Below are 7,812 nucleotides of genomic sequence, written 5' to 3'. Positions count from 1 at the left end.
AGTTTTATCCAAATGCTACTGAGGTAGTCCTCCAGGAAGCTTGCCGTGTACAGTGGTTTCATGGGGGTGAAGTTTGAGGACCGGGCACAGCAGGAGAACAAAAAAACAAATTTCAAAACAAAATGTGGGTTGGGCCTCAATGGGGAGATGAGTGTCTGCAGTGAGTTAGGCGCAGAGCCCGTCCAGAGGCCAACTCTGCAGCAAACACCTCACTGCACATAGAACAATGCAATGCACAGCTGGTGTTGGCCGCACGTACAAGGTGGGCGCAGTACCTGCCCCAAGGGCAAGGTGTCAGAAGGACTGTAAGTGGATGTCAAGTCACACTGCCCGGTACTGGGATTAACAAAGTGGTTTATTAGTAAGAGAGGGTGACTAGGGTATCAGCAGCAGGCACATATAATCTTAGGCTGGAGAGCTGTCATGTGAGCAAGACAGAGGGACAATCTTATTCTCAAAAGTGTTGTGGCTCAGCCATGACTCTTCATTAACTACACATTCTACATCCCTTTGAGATCCAGTGCAAGCTGAGAAACATTGTGCGTAGCTTTAGTGATTGTTAGATTCAAGAATTAATCTTACCTAATATGCAGCATGGCTTTCTGTATTTTCCCTATTTTGTATTTTTCCTATGTTTTTCTACTTTACTGTGTGTTATTGACCCTGTGCACCTGCTTGTGTTTCCTTTTACATTCTCATCTGTTGCCTGAGCTGACTTCCTCCTCTCTACCCCCCTTTTTTCTTCTTACCCATATTAAAATTCTCACCTCCTTTCCATTCGCCTTCTTTTGATCCTAATGCTTTTCTGATCCTTTCATGACCATATCCCCATTATTACAACTTTAGTATTGTTTAATGTTCGACTATTTGATTTTTAAAAGGCAGAGGTAACCCTTTCAAAGTTATACTTTGAGTAGCAACAATTTAAGATTAGTTTAGATACTGTTCTTTTACTTGTGCAAGTACTGTGCTTGGTGGTAAAATTACTGAATAAGTGTATTTTGACATTTTTTTCTAGAGCCTGCCCACACATACCATGTAGGAGGGTCTGGAACAACATGAGAAGGAGCACTTAGCTGCTCAATTAAGTGGTAAGTCATGTTCCTTTCTCAATGTCAGCTGTTGGATAAGCTTAATTATTCCTTTGTCTTAGTAGGTCCAAGTCCAGTCCACAATACCTCCTAAACCTATCTTTTTGTATATGCCTTTCAGCCATTTATATGAATTGGTAGAAGTTGTGTGTTGCCCTTAGCCCATCCCTTACACTGGTCGGTCTTCTAACTTCCATTAATCACCAAACATGCCCAGAGTCAGGAAAGCAAATTATGGAAAATTTAAGCAAAATAACACAAAATTCCCAAAATTACAAGTGATTAGCTGAAATGAAAATCCGTCATTATGTACTATTAGTTTGTCAAAAATGCGACCTTGCATCCCTTTTTGGAACAAGTGCACATTGAACAAAATAATCACAAACAGCAGCCACTCCTGTTCTGTTATTCCTGAGTGTTGCTGTGCTGTGGGTGGTGTGGGTGGCAGCATTTGGGGAGGGGTTCTAGTTTTGTGTTTCTTTAGGCTATAAGGAGTGGGTGGGTGTATTGTGGGTCGTGTGAGCAGGAACACGTAGGGAATATAAAGTTTGTTTTTTTAGGGGTAAGGGGGTGGTGTGGGTTTGTTGTGGATGGTTGCATATTTTTATGACTAAATTATTTTTTGTTAAAAGTTCCTTTATTTGATTAGCTGTTTCTTTAAAGTTTAATGTTTAGTTTATTCACTGACCGTGCCCAACCTTTTCTATGCTTTACTTGATAACTTGATGCCATTTGAGCACAATTTCATCAGTAAAAACTGTGTACTGGAGTTGTAAAACATGGAATGAAGCACTTTTGAAGAGACATCATGAGTGAGCGCAGTCTTTATTTGCATTCCAAGTAAAGTTACTATAATTTGGGAGCCAGCTCCATCATTGGCACCGCACGACACTTCCGTCGGGTCAGACAGCAACAAGTGAAGTATAGGATGTCTCATCAAAAGTTCTTTATTCCATGTTTTACAACTCCTTCATGCATTTTGGCTGGACACAGCCTTGTTCACAAACTGGAGGGTTATATATATATATAAAACCCCTCCAATGATGGTCAACAGTCGCCACTGGATAGTTATCATTAGGTTTCCATTTCCATAGGAAGAGTGTTTTTGGCTTGCTCATGACTTTGGCGCTGTTTGACAAATCTTCACAAAACTTTCCAAAAAAAGGATCATCCACCTCAACTTCTTCTTGGAAGTTTAGGGGTAATCCGGCAAGTAGGGGCCAAGAAAATGGAGGGTCCCAAAAATGCACTTTAACCTTAGGCTTTTTCAGTGAATATACATATACATACAGATATATGCCTTTATATATTAAAATGTTATATTTATTTTGTATATCTTATTCAAAGTATGAAATAAGAATATTTTAATAGTTTATGTTATTTTTGTATTTGATTTATATATATATATGTTTTTTTATCTACCGTCACCAGCTGAGGGCAGCAAAGAAGACAGCCCTTGTTGCACCGTTACAACAACACCAAGGAACTTTTCAATGTAGTTATGGAATTCTCCAACCCGGCTGCCAGAGAAAACAACATCACACCCCCACAGGAGCTGTGTGACAACCTCGACCACTTCTTCCATGACAAGATCGCAACCATATATAGGAACTTTGTACCCCAACCCACACCTACAGACTTTCTCCACAGATACGCGACCACCATAACCGACATGAACCACACACTGACCACCTGGAACATCCTGTCCACACAGGACACCACCTCCACCATTAAATACATCCACTCGGGAGCTCCCACAGACTGATGCCCGCATCACATCTTACAACCTCGGAAACCAAAGGATCATCCAGGCACTCAACACCTCTATCACCACCGCAACATTTCCCTACACCTGGAAACACGCCGAAGTCAGACCATTACTCAAAAAACCCTCTGCCAACCTCAGGGAATGGAAAAACAACTGGCTAATGTTCCTGCTCCTATTCCCAGCAAAGGTACTGGAAAAGATCATCAACAATAAACTCATGATGACAAACCTGGAGCAGAACCAGCTACTCAACGCCTCCCAAACTGGCTTCCACAGCAGTCACAGCACTGAAACTGCCCTTATTGCAGCCACCACTGACATTCGAACCCTCCTCAATCGAAGAGAAACAACAGCTTTGATCCTCCTTGACCTCTCAGCAGCCATCGACACCATATCTCACCACACACTTTTCGAAAGACTCCACCACATTGGCATTCAATGAAATGCACTCAGATGGGTCATCTCCTTTCTCACTGGAAAATCCCAGAGGATCCACCTCCCACCTTTCACCTCTGAACCCAAGGAGATCACCTGTGGTGTCCACCAGGGGTTATCCCTCAGATCCATGATCTTCAACGCAAATATGACATTGCTGGCCAACATCATCAGATCCAGCGGTCTCAACATATTTTCCTATGCAGACGACATCCTACTCATCCTCTCACTCACCAACGACACCACCACCAGAACCAACTTCCACAGATGCATTACAAACATCACCAACTTGATGAAGAACAACTGCCTGCAGCTGAACACAGACAAGATGGAAGTACTGATCTTTTGCAACAGCGGCAACACATGGAATGACTCCTGGTGACCATCAGACCTAGGACCCACACCCTCTCCATCCACCAACTCCACAAACCTCAGAATCATCATTGACAACAAGCTCACCATGAAATCACAAATCACCACCATCTCCTCTGCCTGCTTCCTCACTCTGCTTATGCTATGTAAAATCTTCAGGTGGCTACCCTACACACAAGATGCACCATGACACAAGCCTTCATCACCAGCCAACTGGACTAGAGCAATGACCTCTATGTAGAAATCATTGCATACCGTCTAAAGAGACTTCAGACCATACAGAACACCACAGCCAGACTCATCCTGGGCCTTCCCCGATAAACCCCTATCACGCCCCACCTTCGGGAATTACACTGGCTCCCCATACAAGAGATGCCAATTCAAGCTGCTGACCCATGCACACAAGGCTCTACATAACCAAGGACCCACCTACATTAACTACTGCATGGACTTCCACCAACCATGGAGAGGACTACGCTCCGCCTCCCTTTCACTTGCCCATACTCCATGCATCTACTGAAGCAGAAGTTGAGGATGCTTCTTCTCCCACATTGCAATAAAGACCAGGAACAGTCTCCCCACGCACCTCCTGACCATCACCTTACTTTCAGATTTCCAAATAGCCCTCAAGACCTGGCTGTTCGAATAAACCTCTGGGGCCTGCAAGCACTTGGATACCCTCTTGGGTAATTAGCTGCACTTTATAAATACTGATTGATTGATTGATTGATTGATTGAGAATCAAAGTCGAATCACTACAGTACACAGACCAATCAGGCATAGTTAATGTTAATGTTAATTGGGATTTGTAAAGCACCTAATACCGCAGGTCTCTAAGGGCTGAGGGAGAGTAGCCATGGCCCACCCTAAGGAGTGATTTTTAGCCCCGGGTCAACGTATGCATTATGTTCAGACATCTGTAAAGAGGAGGGTCTTCAGTTTTTTCCTGAAGGAAAGGAGAGCTTTTTCTGACCGGATGTTTCCAGGTAGCTTGTTCCACAGCTGCGGGATCAGGATCGAAAAGGCTCGACCCCCCTTTAGTTGTTGTGTTGAACTGTGGACAGGCCAGCTGGCACTCCTCGGATGACCGGAGGGTCCGACTGGGGACGTATCTCCTTACGCGCTCCTTGATGTAACCTGGGGCCTATCCATGAAGGGCCTTGTGGGCAATGCAGAGGCCCTTGAATCTAGCTTGCTGTTTGACAGGAAGCCAATGTAGCTGTTGCAGCGGAGGTGTGGCCCGTGCTCATCTGGGGAGCTTGAAAATCAATCTAGCTGCATCATTCATCGCTACTTGCAGCTTGCCTAGCAACTTTTCAGTCAATCCATTATATAGTGCATTGCCATAGTCTAGGCGACACACAATCAGTGCGGTCACCACCATCCGCATGGAGAAAAATGAGAGGAGGGGTGATAATTTCCTCAGCTGCCTCAATAGGCCCACGCATGTTCCAACCAAGGAGGACACTTGGTTAGACAGGGTGAGTTTGTCTATTTTAATGCCAATGCTTTTTACGACTGGGGCTGGAGTAGGTGTATTGCTCAGCTTCGGTGGCCTGAACAGATCAGACCATGGGTTGGTTCTTGTGGTGATAGCAAGGACCTTCATTTTGTCTGGATTAACTTTAAGTGAGTTAGCTGTCATCCAATTGACCACGTGTCTAAGGATATTTTGCACATGTGCGTGGGCTTGTGGGGTGTTATCGATTTGCAGGATTAGTTGCTTGTCATCGGCATAGTTGAACACCTGGCAGTCTATAGGGGCCAGGGCCCTCACCAATGGTCTGAGATAGATATTAAACAGAAGTGACAATAGTGCCGACCTTGTGGGACTCTGCAGGTTAATGTCCCTCCATTGGACACGCAGTCACCCATCTGGATCCTTTGAGTCCGGTCTGTCAAGAAGGAGGTGATCCATTGGTGTGCCATTCCACTGACGCCTATGTCCCTAGTTCGTGCCAAGAGTTGGCTGTGGTTGACCGTGTCAAATGCCGCCAAGAGGTCAAGTAGGACCAGGGCACATGGCTTCTTGTTGTCAGCCTTGAGTCTGATTTTGTCCAATACCGACAGCATCTCCAACTCTGTACTGTGGTGGGCCCTGAATCCTGCTTGTCGACCCTTGAGTAACTGATGTTCCTCTATAAATACAGACAGGGTTTTAAGGACATGATGTTCCATTATTTTAGACAGGAAAGGGAGTTGGGATATGGGCCTATAGTTCTTCATGTTAGTGGTGTCTGCTCCCACCTTTTTCAGTAAGGGGGTTGCTCTGGCTTCCTTGGAGTTTCTGGGGACCCTCCCTGTTTCCAGCGATAGATTAATCAGGGCAAGGATCTTTCCCTCAATCGCTGGAAAGGCCAACTTGAATATCTTTGATGGATATGGGTCTGCAGGTGAGCCTGACTTAATTCAGGCCGTAATCTGGGATAGGGAGTCATTGTCTAGCCTTGGAAAAAAGCGATAGGCTCTTTCACGTCACATTGTGGCTCCTCCATAACCAGGGAGCTCTGGCTGATGGGGGTGTTAAGTATATCCGTTAAGATGTCCTTTACTTTATCTCGGAAAAATGTCAGGAACTTATTGCAGTGTTCCTGGCTGGTGACTGCTTCCTCAGTTAGCTTTTGACTGAGCTCCTGTCCCCTAAGTTCCTCCATGAACCAGGGGTCTCCCTTGCCCTTGTTTCTCACTCTTTCTCTACAAGCCAGTGCCACCCTATTGATGCTCTCAGCTAGTTGGTGATGGATTCTCTCTTCTCCTCGAGATCCTTTGGCTGTACTCTCCTTGGCGAGTTGCCTTGCAGAGCATCCCCTAGGCTGTCTGCCTCAATTTTGCTCAATTTTCCATTCAGGAGGGGGGTGCGTGGGCGCCTACCTTGGGGGATCTGGCAGCTGATCAGGTAATGGTCCGACCAACCACAAGGTCTGATATCCGTCTGTTTAGCCTATGGCTGAGTGGCCCAGATGAGGTCTAGGGTATGTCCTTTCTTATGGGAGGGGGAATACACAAGCTGCAGCAGCCCCAATGTGGACATGGTTTCTTCTAACTGCCTGGCCTGTGCCTCTCTATGGAGCTGGTCCCAGTGGTAGTTGAAATCCCCCACCACCAGGAGTTGCTGGTACCGGGAGCTTAAGTCTGTGACAATTTCTGTGACGCAGTTGTTGAACCGGGAGGTTGATAGAGGGGGACAGTACACCACAATTTTTGCCAGGCATGATGGCTTGGAGCATTCTTTTGCCACCAGAATTTCGGTGCCCTCTAGGTTTTATCCATCAAGTTTTTCTATTGCTAGCTGTTTATTATAAAGTAATGCTACCCCCCTATTTTCCCATCCTGCCCAATATGCCATAGTGCATGGTACTCTAAGGGTAGTTCTGCTACCATGTCAGGCCCTAAGCCGTCATCAAGCCAGGTTTCAGCGGCTGCTAGGATGTCAGGGGGCTCCTCTTGAAGGAGTGTAAAGATCTCTAGGCTATGCTTCTGGAGGGATCGAGTGTTGAGTGTCTTAATGTTACCTGGACCTATGCCTTTAGGTATCTGGGGCTGTGTGGCCCTTTCTTCTCCTCTCCCCTGTGTAGTGAGAAGCTTCTCAGATAAGAGTATGCCCTCTAGCAGTGGTTCCAGGGGGAGGTCCCTGCACTCTAACACCCGTAGCTCTTCCGCCGAGTATGACTGAATTTGACCGGGGTCCTGGCCCCGGGTTCTGTTCGGGCGCGGATGGGCACAGACGGGCTTGCCTTAGGGGCACCTTCGACACGCCAGTGGCGCACCCCACTGCTTGCGTCCACTCCAGCACGCTAATTATGCAGTCCCTCATCCCTCCCCATCAATCAGCCCTGCAGGGAGCAGCTGACTTCCCCCGTTACCACTAGACCGCGTTAGTGCAGAATAAGTCATTTCGAATGATGCCCCCATGAAATTGAGGCAGGTATGAGCCTTAGTTTCAACACATTAACATCAGATTCAAAACATTAAGCACATTAAAAACCCAGTAAGTCACCGGTTTTAAAATAGGGGTTAAAAAGTTTATGACAGGTTTTGTTGGGGAGTTAATAGGTTACACAATCACCGCATTTCCGCGCGTCTTCGCACCACCTGAAGTGATTGTAGCGCATCTCTCAATACTGCAATATGCAATGTGCAAACATG

Source organism: Triturus cristatus, chromosome 7 (genome assembly GCF_964204655.1).
Source record: "Triturus cristatus chromosome 7, aTriCri1.1, whole genome shotgun sequence".
NCBI lineage: Eukaryota > Metazoa > Chordata > Amphibia > Caudata > Salamandridae > Triturus > Triturus cristatus.
This window is presented reverse-complemented; position numbering follows the sequence as displayed.